This window comes from Oryctolagus cuniculus, chromosome 13 (genome assembly GCF_964237555.1).
Source record: "Oryctolagus cuniculus chromosome 13, mOryCun1.1, whole genome shotgun sequence".
In the NCBI taxonomy this organism is placed as follows: Eukaryota; Metazoa; Chordata; class Mammalia; order Lagomorpha; family Leporidae; genus Oryctolagus; species Oryctolagus cuniculus.
In genome coordinates this window covers 58001382-58019017 of record NC_091444.1, presented here as the reverse complement: position 1 = coordinate 58019017, position 17636 = coordinate 58001382, and the positions used below count along the sequence as shown (strand labels likewise).

The 17636-nt window shown below is 38.6% G+C and overlaps 1 protein-coding gene across 7 annotated transcripts in view; it reads left to right on the top strand.

Annotated features, from left to right (window-relative positions):
- CHRM3 (cholinergic receptor muscarinic 3) overlaps positions 1-17636 on the top strand; it is a 613309-nt gene that overhangs the window by 301187 nt on the left and 294486 nt on the right. The window contains exon 1 of one of the 7 annotated variants that reach the window (XM_070055564.1): positions 7981-13814. The exons of the other annotated variants lie outside the window; for them this stretch is intronic. The gene's annotated coding sequence lies outside the window, so the exon portion shown is untranslated. Of the gene's footprint in view, positions 1-7980; positions 13815-17636 lie in introns of those variants that run through there. 7 annotated transcript variants of the gene reach the window in all.

The following is a 17636-nucleotide window of genomic DNA, read 5'->3' as shown; positions in this document are numbered from 1 at the left end:
AAAAAAAAAAAAGAAGTGCAGGACCCTAGACCAGAACAGGCACCCATATTGGTTGCTGGCACTGCAGGTGGCAGCATCACCCCCTAGCCACAGCTCCAGCCTCTAAATAGGTTTTGATATACAACTGGAAAGCAAATTTGTGAACTTAATGATAGAGGCAGATGAGATGAAGAGAAAATTGAAATTAGATTTAAATATTATCAGTCTGCATTTATAAGCTTAAATGTCAAGAAGGATGGCTATTTATATATTTTAAATTATTCACTTAAAATTATTTTTAGAAATTACTAATTTTATAATGTATCTTGTAATATTTATAGTTCTATATAAATAATAATCCAGGATATATAAATTTTAATATATATAAAATTAGTAATAAATATATTTAAATATAATATGTAATAAATAATAATTATAATTATTAGTATTGTAAATATCTGAATATATCATGTAATAAATATAAATTATAATTATTAGTATAATATAATTTATCATTATGGATAAGTTATTAGATTAATTTTTGAATAATTTGAAAGATTGTTTATAAATTATTTATTAAGAAATGAAAGGGGCCGCGAGTGCTGCGGCTCAATAGGCTAATCCTCTGCCTGTGGTGCCGGCACACCAGGTTCTAGTCCCAGTCGGGGAGCCGGATTCTGTCCCGGTTGCCCCTCTTCCAGGCCAGCTCTCTGCTATGGCCAGGGAGTGCAGTGGAGGATGGCCCAAGTGCTTGGGCCCTGCACCCCATGGGAGACCAGGAGAAGCACCTGGATCCTGGCTTTGGATCAGAGTGGTGCGCAGGCCGTAGCGCGCTGGCCACAGCAGCCATTGGGGGGGTGAACCAAAGGCAAAAGGAAGACCTTTCTCTCTGTCTCTCTCTCTCACTGTCCACTCTGCCTGTCAAAAAATAAAAAATAAAAAATAAATGAAAGGCGCATTTCACTGAGATAAAGATAATTTTCACTTAACTTCCAAGAGATGAAAAATGTCCCTGGACACAGCAGGTTGTTTCACAGCTCAGTTGTGTAGACTAACTCCTGCCCCAAGTTGTGTGGGTACCTAGAGCCCTGTTCTCAAGCACCACGAGGTTGAATCAGCTGTATCCTGGAGGTTTAATGGCTGAATTTGTTGGCAATTCCATAAGTGCTTGCAGCTTTGCATCTAGAAATATTTTTTTCTTCCCTCATCTCTCAAACGTGCCAGGCACACATAGGCATACACACCATGCATGTCAGATGCTACAGGCATGGAACAGTCAATGGCATAAGGATTAAAACTGGATTTATTATTAAATAAAACTGAGGGCAGTCTATGGCAAAAGAAGCACAGACTTTGGAGTCTAGCCAACAGCTTTTTGCATCAGCTCCGTGAAGGATTTTCTGGGTGGTTGTGGACAAATAAACTAACCTTACAAACTTTGGTTAACGTGCTACATAAGGTAGTTTAAAATCGAGCTTCTGGAGAATTAGATGAGATAAGCTAAGAGAACATGATAAATGTTACATAGCCCTTTCATTATTATAAGTTTTAATTTTAATAACCAAGAAGATTTCAGACATTTCTTTCCATAAATTTAAACATGTACTATACACAGACTGGCTTGCTATTTTACTCAAAAGTTGAAAACAAATTGGCTAGGTCATAATAAATCATTATCTCTGTGTGGAAAAATCCATTGCTGTTGTCTGGCTGTTACAACTCTCAGCAAAACTGGTAACTATTGTTTGGGTGAAGTTTCCGTCAGTTGTTTAGTTTTGCAAAACTGGATGTTCTGAATAACTGGATACCTGTTTTTGGAAGTGAATAAAATCTACAGTTTCAAATGAATTCACCAGTGTTTGTTTGAAGGAAACTTAAGAAACATTTCTAACTTTTGTGCAAATGTGTTATTGGGCCTACAAAAACACACAATAGCACAAAAGCATTGGTTCAAAAATAGGATGTAAATAAAACATCCTCCCTTTTTTCATTGCTTTGTATTTTTTAAACTCAATAATTCCAATAGACATTTTCTGGGCAACAGGGTTTGCCAGCAATTATTCTGTAGAGGATCTACAAAAGAAAACAATAATTAAATACCTTCACTTATCCTACTTTATCCCTGATTTTGAAACTAAATTTAAGCATGGATTGAAAGCAAGCATACCATGAGATACTTAAAATAGAAAAGTATTGGATATCCTTGGCCTTGAGACAATCTTTTACACTGTGATGGACATTAAATGTATTTATTAATATTATTTTATTAGTATTTATGAATACTGTGAATAGTTTATTTTAGTCTTTCTAACTTGGTAAATAAATACTATACAATATATCATTAAGAATACCACTCATCTCCTTAAAGGTACCTGTGACTAAAATTGAATGTATTAATTCTATAGGATGGGAGAGAGTGTGCCCTGCAGGGCGCTTGAGTCTATATATTAACAACTTATTTTTTTAGACGAACCCATTTATTTGTGGTCTTCTCCATTTTGCTAAATGACAAGCTTCTAGTGGTTCAGACCAAATATCTGGAAGCCATTCTTAAATCTGCTGTCCTTTCACGCTTCCTGCTCAGTCCATCAGCAGATCTGTCTGCTATATGTGGAAGTTAACAGATCCTTACCATTTGCTTTGGTCCAGACACACAGTACCTCTTGTCTGGAGGACTGCAGAAGACTTCTGCTCTCCCTGCTGTTTGTCCCACTTCAGCCTACCCCTTACACAGCAGCTTCAGTGGCGATTTAAAATGCATTTCTCTACTCAAAAAGCCCCAGTGCCTTCTCAGCTTTCCTTATTAGAGTAGCTTTCCTGACTCTCCTGTTGAAAAGAGCATCATCTCACCTCCATCCCTGGTACTCCCTTAACTCCTTGCCATCCTTGTGTGTTTGTTTCAGTAAACTCTGTTCACCAACATTCATCTTTATAATTTTGTGCTTATTTATTTATATACCAAATCACATAACACACACACACACACACACAAAGAGGTCCCATGTACAAAATTCCTTTCTTTGTCAAACTTACTCTCTTATGCCTAGTTCCTTGAACAATTTCTAGCATGTAGAAACTACTGAATAAATTCAAACTTTGTTTTGTCTGGTTTTAATATTTTTTATTTAGTCTTTGGAATCCATTGAGTCCCTGATACTCTCTGCTGAGTCCTTAATACATCAAATAGAGGTTTAAAATTTATCTGTTCCTTCCCCTTATTATCAGTTACCAATATTCAAAAATTAATTATCTTCCTTGGGACCGTACTACCATACTTTATTTTTTATCTCACAGAAATGTGAGGATCCTGTGCTGAATTGTTTGGTATATTGAAAGAGTGAAAAACCTTCATTCTGCTGACAATGTCTTCCCATCTTATTCCTAGTTAGAAAAAAATGAATCAAGTATTATACTTGCTAAAACATCCTCTTTATTTAGTCCTACTAGTAACTGACATATCTTTAAAAATATATGGTATCTTGCTTTTTGTTTTTCTGCAACTGTGTTCATTATGAAGCGTTCAAAAGTTTTAGCACTGCCACCTAGTGCAGTCACGTTGACCTTCTGAGAGTGTCTGAGCTCATAGTTTGTTTCCATGTGAGGCCTATGTTTCTCTCTCTCCTCCTCCTCCTGATCCCCCCCCACAACCTCCCTAACACACTCTTTCAAGATTTATTTAGTTATTTATTTAAAAGGTAGAGCAACAGAGGGAGTCAGAGACACCGGTGGAGGGGGAAATCTCACATCTGCTGGTTCACTCTCCAAAAGGCTTCAACAGTCAGGTCTGGGCAAGGTTGAAGCCAGGGGCCAGGAACTCTAGCCTGTTATCTCACACATAGGCAGAAACACAGGTGTTTGGCACACCATCTGTGGCCTTCAAAGGCACATGACCAGAAAGCTGCATCAGAAGCAGAGCAGATGGCCTGGGAAAGCCGCAGAAGATGCTTTGGGCCCCTGCAACCACGTGGGAGACCTAGAAGAAGCTCCTGGCTCCTGGCTTCAGGTCAGCCCAACTCCAGCCATTGTGGCCATTTGGGGAGTGAATCTGTGGATGGAAGACCTCTCTCTCTCTCTCTCTCTCTCTCTCTCTCTCTTTGTATCTCTGACATTCAAATAAATAAAACAAATCTTAAAAATAAAGAAATTGAAAGAATATTGTCCTGAGGTTTCAAAATTATGACTACTCATGCCCACCCTGGGAGACCTAGCAAACATGATACTTCTCTCAGTCTCTAGGTAAGGTGAATGAAGCCATGCTCTGAAACCCACAACATTGTGCAGCTGTAGCCCCTGTGGCACAGCTGAGATTTTTTTTTAATTTTGTGAATTGCTTGTTCATCTATCTTTCTCCCTCCACACTGTCAGGTTCAGAGTCTTCATGGATTATGTCTGTGAACTCTGATGACAAGATGGAGTTTCCGCTTTCTTCTAAGATTGGATAAACTTTCTTTCCCTCATTCAACTTTGCATCTTCATGGAGTCCAGAGTTCTCTACTCAAGTCTTGAACACTACTCAAACATGTATTTTTGTTCAATTCCATGTCTCCAACTTCTATATCCATGTGTTTCAATAATGCTCAGGTGCCTACACTCACCACTCAGCCCATTCAGAAACATAGCCATTTTCTTCAGAATTTGATGAACTTAATTAATGATTATTTTTCCCCCATTTTATTTGTTTGCTCACTTGATTAATGTGTGATGATCCTACTTATGGGATACTGTGTGATAGTTTATCACATGTACACAGCATATGCTGCAGCAATGGTCACAAACACTACCAATATTCCACCAAACCTTTAGTCCACTGTCCAGTCCCTGTGTCTCTATCTCCTTTTCTGTCTTTAAAGCTGTAGCCAGATTCTTCCTCCTAGAGCGCCCTCAGTGTCTCCTCTAAGGCTTTGGCTCCTAATGATCTCAGCTTTTTCCTTAGCAAGTTTATTCAGAAATGTTTTCAACAAATAAAGCTCTTCCTTTAAGAAAAATCCTCAGACTACCCAAAAGAGTAGTATTTTTCAGCTCAGATACACATCTTATTCACTGTTGTCCTGAACATACGATGGAGAATTTTGTGACTGCTTAAAGGATCCTTTTATTGACTGTGATTGTCTCCAATATCTTTAGCCCCTCATCATTTGCAGGTAACTTTAGAAGTCTTCTATTTTTGTTATCCTTGGTGGAGATTTGAGTGACTTCATTGATTTGTGAGCTATTTTAATTTTCCTCCTGTCCTTTTATAGAATTCCTTTCAGGTCAGAAGAGGAAAAATGATTGTGTAAAAGTCATCTTTTATTTCAGAAATTTTTACACAAAATAAGTGAAATATCATTTTCTAAAAAGTGAAAATTAAAAATTTCTCTCTGAGTTCAGTCATTACGGTGTTATGCTGATGGGATGGTATCATTGGAATGAATGAAAGCCCAGAAGTCTTCATAATGTAGGGTATTTCTGACTACTGGGAAACAGCCTACATTTTAACAAGTACTTCTCACCAGCATTTAGGAGCATGTAAGCATGATACACCATTTCTTCTAATACTCTAACAGTAGTCTCAAAAACTGTGGCCCCACGAATCTGAGACAGTGTTAAATACACTTTGTGAAGACTGCATTTTGTAAACCTCAGGCCACTAGGACATGAGAATTCCTCTGGAATAATGCAGTAAAAGGTGTCATCGTGAACCAATACCCACATTCTGTGTGGTATGCCCATGGGGTGTTGTGCCCATATCTGGACTATTTGATTACTCCTATGAAGTGGAATTTGACCGTAAAGTAAAAGGTTATATTTGGGGCCTTCTTAATTTACTCAGGATTTAAGCAGGTATGATACAATGACGAGCCCATCAGAGATGTGTTTGGCCTTCTAAAGCCCCTCAAATCCTTGTCACAGGGCCAGAAGTGAGTGCCTAAAAAGGAAGTCTACACTGGCAGCACAAAAGCATGCCCATGGAGCCTGGGCACAGTCTGCTTCTATGAAGATTATGTAAACGTACTTCATGGGCCTTTCTGCATGGTGGTAGACAAGAGCATAAAATACCCTTAAGTGTGTTATTTCCATCTGGGGAGTTAGTTTACCAAAAGAATTGAATAACGAACTTCAAGTCAGGTATCTGAATCCCAGTCCCAGCAACGAAGTTTATTTTCTACAGTCTTAGTCAAGTCAGTTGTGTGTTCTGGGTGTCCGTTTCTTCATCTAGAAAGGCAGGGGATAATTAAATTTTAGATTTTCTATGGACGATTGATATCTTGTTCTCCTTTCACACTGCAGCTTGTGCTTGGCCCAGTGGTCAGGAAACATGTCTTAGGGAATCAAGAGAGACTTGTTGTGATCAAATTAGAAAGAACATGCTCCAAATAACATTTGGAGTGATTAACGAAATTATAATTACATTAAGTATACTCCTGTTAAAGATGCAGTGCATAGCTCACAATTTACACAACACCAATCCTGCATTATAAGAAGCCTTTCCCTGTAATAACTCATTCTTTGATTCCAGTGACAGTTCCCCATAGAGCGAGTATCTCCCATTACCTATGTTGTTTTATTGTGTCAGCCAAAACTGTGGCTACATGTCCCAGGTTGCCAGAGGGCTCAGCAGTTTACTCACATTGCCCTGGTCTAATTATTAACATCACTTCTCTCCACTGAGCAACATGCTCCATTTCGAATGGTCAGTTTTGTGCTAACCTTGTTTAACCATAAATGATGATTTTTGCTTATTTGTGTGTGTGTGTGGAAAAGAGACAAAGTGTAATGCCAGAAAGATGCATGTAGCTCTTTAAGATTTAAGCACTGCTCCTTAAACTAGATACAGTGCTAATAATGTTAAGATAATGGATATCTGTTCACATCATTTGTGTCTTCATCTATCTATGTCGAGTCAGTGATGCTTATCTATCAGATTTTGTAGTGGAGGATTGAGCTAATCAGCAAGGCTTAGGGGAACTTTGTGGGAGCTCTGGAAGCATTTGTACTGAGAAAGATAATTCAGTTACCTGGGTGAAGAGAGAAGAGCAAAAGTGAAAGACAGCTATGCCAAGGCCCTGCATGGAAGGAAGCAAGGGCACAGGGTGTATGAAAAGGACAGATCTGCAGAAATACACAGCACAGCAGGTGGAAAAATGCAGAGGCAGCTGAAGAAGTAGGGAAAAAGTTCAAGTGTTTTAAGCCAAGGCTATGTGATCACAATTGTTCTTGGAAAATAGCTCAGCTAAATTAGGAAGGATAAACTGAAGGAAGAGAATCAGAATATATGAAGTAACAAGGTAGGGGATAAATACAATATGTTTGGCATTTGAGGTATTGGGTGTCTTGAGCCATCTAAATGAATGGTTGTACAGTGGTTAACTACAACACATGAAAGAGATAAAAGAGATGTGGCCTTGTGTTTGATCAAGATTTTGCCAGTACTGTAAGCCACTGACTGTGGAGTAGGATTCAAATACATGAGGCCAGTGTCGTGGTGCAACAGCCATCACCTGGGTTGCTAGCATCCCACATGGGTACCACATAGAGTCCCAGCTGCTCCATTTCCTACCCAGCTCCTTGGTAATGTGGATGGGAAAGCAGTTGAGGATGGCCCAAGTGCTTGGCCTCAAGCAAAACAAATGGGAGACATGGATGAAGCTCCTGACTCCTGGATTCAGCCTGGCCCAGCTCTAACTGAACTGTTGTGGCCATCTGGAGAGTGAACCGGAGGCTGGAGTTGGTCTCTCCCTCCCCCCTTCCCCTCTCCTCCTGGCCTCCCCCTGGCCTCCCCCTGGCCCAGCTCTAACTGAACTGTTGTGGCCATCTGGAGAGTGAACCAGAGGCTAGAGTCGGTCTCTTCCCCTTCTCCCCCTCTCCCTCTCTCTCGCTCTCCCTCTCTCCTCTTCTCCCTCTTTCCCCCTCTCCCTCTCTCCCTCTCCTCCCCTCTCCCCCCTCCCCTTCCTCCCTCATCCCCCATATATATATATATATATATATATATATATATATGCCTTTTAAGTAAATAAGTAAATTTGGTCTTTTTTTTTAAAGATTTAAATGAACTTAATCAAATGCTACTGCATAAATGAAAGCAGGGGAAAGTCCAAGGAAAGAACAATGGGGACGAACTTCTTAAAAGGTACTCAAGTAAAGTGTTCCTGAAAAGGACTCTGAGAAGAAATGGCCAGAGAGGTAGGGGGAAATTCAGGAAATGATGCTATTCTCAAGCCAGGGCAAGAGAGAATTATAGAGAGGGAGTGGCCATTTGTATCAAATTCCATAGATTAAGTGAGTAAAAACTGAAAAGTAGGCATTAGATTTATCAACCAGGAGGTTACTGATTACCTTGGAAATATCAACTTCAATGAAGAACTGGTAACAACTGAAGGTATGTTTAGATTAGTTAGGAGCAGAATGATTGACTGAGTACACACTACATTTTTAAGTAGTTGGAACATAAAAGGAAAGGAGAGGTAATACAACCAAAAGAGGAAGGAAGCTAGAGCAAATTTTGTCACATTTTCTTTATTTTGCTTTGAACAGGCATATATGTAGAGGTATTCTGATAAACAAGGTCTCCAGGAGAGAGAAAACTAAAGTCTCGATTTGTAGCTTTTGCAGATGACCACAGTGTAAATATTCCTTCCAAGTCTGAAGTCAGGCTATCACTGTGACATTCCTGAGAGTCGATTTGAGAAGAAATACTTAGAAATAACCACCAAATCCAGTGCACTACCACATAGAAGCCAAGTAGAATGGTGGAGCATAAATGTTTGTGTGAGAAGTGAGATAACTAAAAGAATAGGTAAAGAGGGAGGCGCAGGACCCAGAAGAAATATGAAAATATTAGTGCTTGTGTGTGTGTATGTGTGTGTGTGTGTAAAATCAATGAATTGTATGACCAAGAGTTAATTTGGAATAAATTCATAAAGATGATGTTGAGTGAATTCTAATTTCAGAATTTTTTTTTTAATTTTTTTGCCAGGCAGAGTTAGTGAGAAAGAGAGAGACAGAGAGAGAGTTATAGACAGTGAAAGACAGAGAGAAAGGTCTTCCTTCCATTGGTTCACTCCCCTAATGTCCGCTATGGCTGGCACTGCGCCAATCTGAAACCAGGACCTGGGTGCTTCCTCCCAGTCTCCCATGCGGGTGCAGGGGCCATCCTCCTCTGCCCTCCCGGGCCACGGAAGAGAGCGGGACTGGAAGAGGAGCAACCGGGAGTACTACCCGGCATCCCAACCGGGACTGTGCCGGCGCCGCAGGCAGAGGATTAGCTAAGTGAATTGAGACAAAGTTTTCTGATGCAAGAACACAAAACAGACATGATTGTTCAGATCTTGGACTGATTTTTTTCAGGCAAGTGGAGGGAAGACAGGCAGAAGTAGATATTTTGAACTGATAGGCTGTGATGTCTGTATAGGAAAAAGAAAAGAAAGCAGAACCAAAGACATGTTTTAGGAGTATAGAATGTGCTGTTTTTAAGAGATTCAAGGTCTGAATGATCTTATAAAAGATGTGGTGAAAATAACTTGGAAACATATGAGGTGCTGCTGGTTAGAGAATGTCACGGAGTGAATTAAGTACAGAGGTAGCAGTTTTGGGTGGTCATGAATGGATTGACAGGGTTTTGAGTGATTATTCTAAAGGACATTGAAGGTACCCTAGGTCTTAGATTGGATCTAATGACTATTTTTTTTTTAATTTATTTGTTTGAAAGGCAGACTGACACAGAAGACAAAGAGGGAAAGGGAGCTTCAATCTGTTGATTTACTTCTCAAATAGCTATAACAGTCAGAGCTGTGCTCGACTGAACCCAGGACCCAGGAACTCCATCTGGGTCTCCCACATGGGTTGAAGGGGCCCCAGCAGTTGAACCATCTTCTGCTGCTTTCCCAGAGACTTTAGCAAAGAGCTGGATCAGAAGCAGAGCAGCCAGGACTCCAGTCAGCACTTTGATATGGAATGCTGGCATTGCAGACAGCAAATTAACCTGCTGTGCCACAACAGTGGCCCCAGATCTAACACTCTTTAATTCATGTTCCAAAGTCTTCATTAGATGTTATAAGGGCTTACTGGGAGAAATGAGATATAGCTCAACAGGGTGAGTCGCAAAATAGAGCCTTTTTAGCAAGTAAGTAAAGAAGTAAAATTGTAAATTGATAATGAAGAAATTTAGACAGTGGATACTGAGATAGCAGGGATTAAAAGAAGGGGAGATTGGGAAGAAGGAGGCAAGAACCTTCATCAGAAAACAACAGATAATAGGAAGAGCCTAAATGCAGCTGAAGTGGATCAGGTAAATTTGACACTCCCTGAAGATGAGAATGTACAAGTTGGTTTTGGTTTCATTTGTATGTGTGTTTGATGTGGTTTTGATTTAACATCAAGGTACAATAACTGAAATATCCACAGTGCTAGTAAAGCATGAGTATTCTTAATCACTTTAATTTTTGCATGAAAAGTAGTACTATCTTCCATAAAGAAAAAAGTTTGAGAGTAAGATCTGTTGTGAAGTGTGGGCTTCTCAAATAGTATTTTTGGGTTCAGTTCCAAACTGTAGAATATCAGGACCATGGATAAGGTTTGTGTGTTAAAATTGTATATTTATAGAAGTAACCTTGACTGATTATTGACCTTGAAAGCAATCAGTTGTGTATACTGTTATATTGGTACAAAAAGTGTAACAGATACTGTTGAGTAAGAGCAATTCTGGGCATCACAGAGGTGAACTGGCAGTATTTCTTTGGCAGAAATTGAAATATTTTTAAAAGTTAATTAATTAATTAACTTATTTATTGAAGTCTTCCATTCGCTGGTTCACTTCCCAGATGGCCTCAATAACCAGGGCTAGGCCAGGCAGAAGCCAGGAGCCAGGAGCTTCGTCTGTGTCTCCTACATGGATACAGGGACCCAAGTACTTGAGCCATCTTCCACTGCTTTTCTCAGGCCAGTAACCTAGATCTGAATCAGAATTGCAGCAGCTGGGACATGGATCAGTGCCTGTTTGAGATGCTGGGATTGCAGGCTACAGCTTTACCTGCTATGCCACAGTGCCAGCCCCTCCGATAAGTTTTATAACATACTTTTTACATTAACTTTTTGAGGTACCCTGGTATATACAATTTAGAACTCACATATAACTTAAAAGAATGTGACACATAATATATGCCATCACTAGGTGCCTCCCAGAATACAAATTAGAAGGAACCTAGAATTGGGATTTGAAGCAGGACTTGAACCCAAGCACCCCATTAGGAGATACAGACATCTTAGCTGGCATCTGAACTGACACCTTAATCACAATGGCAAATGACAACCATGAAGTATTGTTTCTTAACAGAGGACTCCATCACCACTGATAAATCCTAATACATGACTTATGAAAGGACACACACAGTCACTAATGTGATTGTTGATAATTATGACTTGACAACTGATACAGTAGATTTTCTTCAGATTTGGTGAGTAGCTATGTAATAGGGCCTGGAGACAAAAATTGGGATTGGGAGGTACTTATATTCTTTTTCCTTTCTCAAAATATTTTACACTTTGGCTGGCGCCGCGGCTCACTAGGCTAATCCTCCACCTTGCAGCGCCGGCACACCGGGTTCTAGTCCCGGTCGGGGCACCGGGTTCTAGTCCCGGTTGCCCCTCTTCCAGGCCAGCTCTCTGCTGTGGCCAGGGAGTGCAGTGGAGGATGGCCCAAGTGCTTGGGCCCTGCACCCCATGGGAGACCAGGAAAAGCACCTGGCTCCTGGCTCCTGCCATCGGATCAGCGCGGTGCGCCGGCCGCAGCGCGCCGACCGCGGCGGCCATTGGAGGGTGAACCAACGGCAAAGGAAGACCTTTCTCTCTGTCTCTCTCTCACTGTCCACTCTGCCTGTCAAAAAAAAAAAATTACACTTTGATGCTTACTATTGTTTCTGGCTGAAACATTCCCCAGGAAACACCCCCACAAAACAAAGAGCCAGCTCTCTTTCCAGGATTCCATCCTTCCTCTTCTAGCATTGATGTTCCTTGAGACCATGTCCTGAAGTGTCTTATCTTACTCTAGCTAAATGGTAGTGATCTTTGTTTAATGCCAACAATTTAGGAGGCTCTCTCATTTTATGTCACGCCAGTGTATAGCATGGTATGAGATACAACAAGATAGGCAGGTAGAGTTTTCTGTATTTCTGCCTCATTGGAAATACGACTTTGTTTACTGACAAGTAAATGGTATAGGTGTAAGAAAAAGAGTAGCAACCACAATATTATTTTGCCAGCCTCTTCATGTTACAATACCAAAAAGTGGCAAAAAAGATGACAGTGAGCGTCCCAATGTCCCTTACAAATAAGAGCAAAGCTTTAATCAACTGATATATAGACACACTTAGGATTGAAATGCAGCCTAGCAGGGTGACACATGACAAGTGGTTCAATGAACACTGCACAGAAGGCAAGTGAAGTGTGTATTTTCCAATCACAGCTGGAATTTTAAGTGAGTGGAGTGGAATAAACTGAGTTTGGAATTCGAAATAAATTCAGCTTGGAATGTGTCTTGAGACCAAGGTTTACACAAGAACTATACAAAACTCTCAGCGTGAAACATGACACAAGGTGAAATTTTCCTGGCATCTCCAACTCAGATATGTACCTCTGAAGGACCAGAGCTCAGACATTTCATCGAGAGCTATTTGTTTCTATTTGGAGAAGGAAATGCAGGCATTTATATAACACTGGAGTAATATTCTACCCAGTACATAGAATTGTACACTTTCTCAGAGGTAATATTTTCAGTTGAGTATTACCAATAAAACATTTTCAACACATGTTCATCCTTCTTTATCTTCATACCTGCTTCTATAGTTCCACAGTGTGTCATAGATCAGACTAATAGTAAAGCCAATGAATAAAAATCAGAAGAAGTTAGAGAAAAAAGTAAGGAAAAAGTCAACTGGAAGTAATTCAGAAGTCACCATTACTATCAATACACCTGCCTTGATGCCAAAGCTCTCTTCTTAAATTATGGATTCTCATGTGCTGGTAACTTAGCAGGGGGTGCAAAAAGAGGGATGTACTTCATATGCTATGCTAAAGAAGCAGTTTTTTATTAACGGCACATCTTCTTCTAAGGTAAATTTAATATCATAAAAGAAACTTTCCTCTGCAGAGTATAAAACTTTACATATTTCTTAGAAATACTGAGTTTAGTTGGCCCTCTTGGGGTCGGGGTACAAGATGCTAGACTCAAAAAAAAAAGCAGATGTAGATTAACCTCCTGGAAAAGAAAGCTGACCCAAGAATAGAGAAGGACATAAAAGAAGTGCAAGGCTGTGCACAAGGCATTCATAGCTGGAGCTTGCATATTCCTGAAATGATGAAGAGGTGGATGAGCTCCAGGAATGCCATATATATGGGATTAGTAATCAGGTTTAATGCTTTGCTTGCTCTTGGGTATATAGTTAGTTTTTTGAGGGAGAAGGGGAGAGAATTAGTCCCATGTACTGTGTGTTACCTTTTTCCACTTTAAACAATAGCTGTGATTATTTATTCCTCATCTGCATTTGGGTAAGATAGTGCCCTGCAAATTCAGCAAATGTTTGTTTCCCTGGCAGCGACAGACCTACCGGTATTACAGTTTCAGGGGGCAGTTCTACAATGTTTACAGTTTCCTCTGCTCAGAGCTTTCTGTATATTTATCCCTGGATTAGACTCAAAGTAAGCTGATTTTATCAAGCCACTGGGTAATTCTGACCATTTCATCTGGTGATTTTAGTACTGCATTGTTGCAGCTGACCTGTATACACAAAGAATTACTGGAACATCATCTCACAGAAATGTCATTTAATTATGAACACACTTTCATCATGTGTCCATTGAAGGTAAGGGAAAAGAAAAGTTGCATAATCTACTTGAATGTCGATTTTAGATAAATGAAAGTAGGATGTTAGGTATGGTGGGGTTGTAGCTTCTTAAATATAAGTAGTGGAGCAGCAGCTCAGCATAGAAACAAGAGGTCTTTTGAAGAACAGCTAAACATTCAGATGAAGCAACCGTGTCCTTCAAACCACATCCTTCCTGTTTCCTGTGGGAAAGGGGTGGTATTTGTTTTGAGCTCTGAGTACATGCAGAATAGATCTATGTGGATTTCCATAAATAAAAGGACATTGTGTGTGTGTTTGGCACCTGGGATGGCAAGAGCAATTGATTGCTTCTGAAAGCTTTGTTCCAACTCAGGGATCAGCAGGATTTGTAAGCACTGAACTAGGAACCGTGCTGTAAAAATACATACACAGGAGATCGACAATAGCATTAAGTGTGAGGAGCAGAGCTAAGACTTGCAAACTGTGTTATATCCGTGTCATTACTCCTGATGGTCCAGGCGAAAGGATTTAACATGCTTGGACCAACCTGCAGGATTAATGAGCTGTCTGTCTTATTGTTTTGAGATACTGCATAATGTTCCATGAGGATAACCCAGAATATATAGAATATGAGCATATGACTTGCTCAACTAAAACCTTTGCTTCTTTGCTTATATTGTTCACCTCATATTCATATACTCATCATGTTCATATATCCAATAATTTTGTGAAAGAGCAGTGCAGTCTCAGGAAAAAAAACAGTTTAAAATGATATTAAAGCTTATAATAAAAATTGTGAATTATTGAAACAAAACAGTAAATCTCTCATGCCACTCAGTGTCAATCTTTTCATCTCGCATATAGTTACAAAAAAAAAGAGCTAAGCATGAATAACTTTTAAATCTTCCTGATATTTTCAAATGCTTAATACCAAACTTTATGGGGTTTTATCTGTAGATATTTGGGAAATATTAGCGTATTTCTTTTAGATTTTTCTGTTGACTGATTCTCCACAGGTTTTATATAAGACGCAGCAGGCAGGATTTCAAGAGGAGAGAATGTTTTATGTGTTCACATTGGAAATTATGAGTATTAATAGGTCTGTATATATATGATCGAAGTAGTCACCTCCTGAGTATAATGAAGATAAAAACAAATGATAGTTACTTATGTTTGCTTAAATGCAGTCTTTTCTGTGAGAATAAAATTTCTTTCTTTAGCAACTGTGGCAATGAATTTTTGTTGGGAGGCAAGATGTATTCTAATCTGGACTTCTGCTTAAATTGCACTCACTCGAAATTGATTTGAAAATGTGTATTTATTGAAGCAAGGGCATCCATAAATTATTATAACATGAGAATTGTGTGTTTTGAAGTTTTAATAATTATCATTGTGTTCAAGTACTTCAGGCCAAGGAATACTCAACTGAAGGATTGGACATATGTCAAATGCCCCAAACCTGTGGTGTGATTTCTCAGACACCCGATGGGGTTTCATTCTTAGAAGTGATACAGTACAAGAGTACCTATCTAATTCTGCAATAAATCCTGTTTAGAAGGAATACACAATATAAAAGATGAGATCAGGGATAGACAGGAGGAGATGTCTTTCTGCAGTTCACCTTCCATTAAGATTACCTTTTCTTCCAGCTCAGCTAGAACTACTTAGATTTGAATCCCAGGTATTTCTGGATCAATTAGAATAAAATATGCAGCGGTGGCATTAAGCTTTAGGTATAGTATTTCTAAAAAATAAAAAAGAATGTTTGTGCTGAAATGATATAAATGAATTTCCCTAACAGTAGATACAAGAATTTCAAGATGGAAGTAAGTCAAAATAGGAGTTTCAATTTCAAGGCAGTTCAGAGAAACTGCCCTCCTGAAAGATTCCAAAGATCTCAAAAAACTATTTTCTGTATTATTAACACAAATGAAAAGGATTTCATTGAAAGGTTCCCACACTGCAAGTTTGTCATGCAATAGCTGATGTGTGTAGTCTTTCTGTAGCAGGGAAAGTACTAAAGAAGTGTTAAGTATGTAATGTATACTCGTAGATTGCATGTGCTCATGAAACAATTAGGGAAAAACACAGAAAAGACAAACTGATATACCCCTGTGGCTTGAAACAAACAAATGTTGCAGATGGTTTCCAGAACCAGTGTAGGAAATTTCCAGGACACTAAGGTATTTTTTAAAAATGGACCTTGAAAATGGGTAGTATTTGTCTTCTCAACTAAAAGTAGAGAAAGGTTTACAGACCATAAAACTGTGGTGGAAAATGAAAAATAACTAATTTGCCAGTTCACATTCAGCTTTTGGTTCAAGAGACAAGCCTTCGTATAAAAGGCCACTTACTTGATCTGCTTCTGCCCAGGCCTTTACTTCTTTAATGTTCCAGCCAAAGTCTGTGAAGCGGTGTAACTACTTGATTTTGCCAGTCGATTTATAAAAATGTAGTCACCTGGAAAATGCTAAAAGGATTGACTGAAACTAATTTTCTTTCACTCTTGTGAAATGTGCCTTTGTTTCACCTGGGTTGACTTGATAGCAAACAAAGCACAGAAGAACCTAACAGACATGTTTCTCGGTGCATACTGGCCATTTACACCTACCTGCTCACTTACACTCAGGAACAAATACTGTTGCTGTGTAGTACCCCCATAAGTATTATTTTTACCAGGTTACAAAAATCTTCCCTCTTGCAGTTTAATAATAAGAGGACAAAAATAATAAAAATCTGAAGACTCAGATTCTCATCTTCACATCATTGCCCTCTGGATTTGTGACTTAGATAGTTGGCATGTATTCCTAAGAGGATTTTTGTTTTCCATTGAGTTATTTATTATTCATTAAGCACATAGACTAATACAAATGCATTTCTGCCATACAAGTATATTGGGATTAAGAGTCTGCATTATGTTAAAGTATTCAATAGAGCTTTGTACAAATAATACATTTCACTTATAACTAAATTAACAAGTTCAGGAGTGACAGTTAAAATGACCACATGACTTCTTTCTGGTCTGGACAAGCTATACATTTATTGCAGGAACAACGTCATAAACATGATTGTACTTTATTGAATCTTGTATTTATTTTACCTTGATTTCATACATGTGAGCATAATCCAAGGTAGGTATGCAGATTTATATATATACATACATGATTATTAAAATTAAAAGAAAAATAAAGATCAAGCTAGAATTGATATAATGTATCCTCACTATATGAATTTGTTTTGGTTAGAGTTCCTTGTTTTTGGAGTAAATAGACTTACGAAGTTGTTCAATATAATTTATCTCATATCTGTGACTTCTTCATAAGGTGAGAAATATTGCTGACTTGGAATATCAACGATGTGTAAACCTGCTTTCTTGAAAAATAAGTTACTACTTCTATTTATTTAGCAAATAATATGTGACAAGCACTGGGAATGATAAATACATGAACTGCTTCTGTTTAGTAATCATAAGACAAAAACTAATTTGTATAGCTACATTGTGCAGAAAAAAATAAAGATAACATAAATGCATTCTGAATAAAATGAATTATACATTTAATTCCTAAAGCATTAATGTCATCAAGATTTTCTTTGAAAGGTTGATAGTTTACCCTTAATAAAAATCACATGAACAGAATTAGAATTTTTATTATTTGGACTTGTTATTAAAAATGACTTGACAAATTTAACTCTTGGGCAAATTTTTAGTAAGCTTCCATATAGCTATTACTAAACTATACTGTTACAACTGATAATAATAGTTGCTATACTCTAATGAAAAATTACTGTGTGTAAGACCCTGTTTACTGCTTTCTGTGCTCTTACTCTCACTTGCCAGAT